At 58.6% G+C, this 838-nt stretch overlaps 1 protein-coding gene across 1 annotated transcript in view; it reads left to right on the plus strand.

The window, feature by feature from the left end:
• The window catches only part of CYHR1 (cysteine and histidine rich 1), a 4,640-nt gene that overhangs the window by 1,816 nt on the left and 1,986 nt on the right, over positions 1–838 (plus strand). The gene's annotated exons all lie outside the window — the stretch shown is intronic.

The raw sequence follows: 838 nt of genomic DNA on the forward strand, positions 1-838 counted from the left end.
GTGGCTCCTCATCCCCTTCCCAGAAACCCCAGTGGTTCCTCATCCCAGAAACCCCAGTGGCTCCTGATCCCACAAACCCCAGTGGCTCCTAATCCCACAAACCCTGGTGGTTCCTCATCCCCTTCCCACAAACCCTGGTGGTTCCTCATCTCAAAAACCCTGGGGGCTCCTCATCCCACAAACCCTGGTGGTTCCTGATCCCACAAACCCTGGGGGCTCCTGATCCCACAAACCCTGGTGGCTCCTGATCCCACAAACCCTGGTGGTTCCTCATCTCAAAAACCCTGGTGGTTCCTGATCCCACAAACCCTGGTGGCTCCTCATCCCACAAACCCTGGTGGTTCCTCATCCCCTTCCCACAAACCCTGGGGGCTCCTCATCCCCTTCCCACAAACCCTGGGGACTCCTCATCCCACAAACCCTGGGGGCTCCTGATCCCACAAACCCTGGTGGCTCCTCATCCCACAAACCCTGGGGGCTCCTGATCCCACAAACCCTGGTGGCTCCTCCTCCCCTTCCCACAAACCCTGGTGGTTCCGGATCCCACAAACCCTGGTGGTTCCTGATCCCACAAACCCTGGGGGCTCCTGATCCCACAAACCCTGGTGGTTCCTGATCCCACAAACCCTGGTGGCTCCTAATCCCACAAACCCTGGTGGTTCCTCATCCCCTTCCCACAAACCCTGGTGGTTCCTCATCTCAAAAACCCTGGGGGCTCCTCATCCCACAAACCCTGGTGGTTCCTGATCCCACAAACCCTGGTGACTCCTCATCCCACAAACCCTGGTGGTTCCTGATCCCACAAACCCTGGTGGTTCCTGATCCCACAAACCCTGGG

This window comes from Corapipo altera, unplaced genomic scaffold, assembly GCF_003945725.1.
Source record: "Corapipo altera isolate COAL_440 unplaced genomic scaffold, ASM394572v1 59602, whole genome shotgun sequence".
Taxonomy (NCBI): Eukaryota; Metazoa; Chordata; class Aves; order Passeriformes; family Pipridae; genus Corapipo; species Corapipo altera.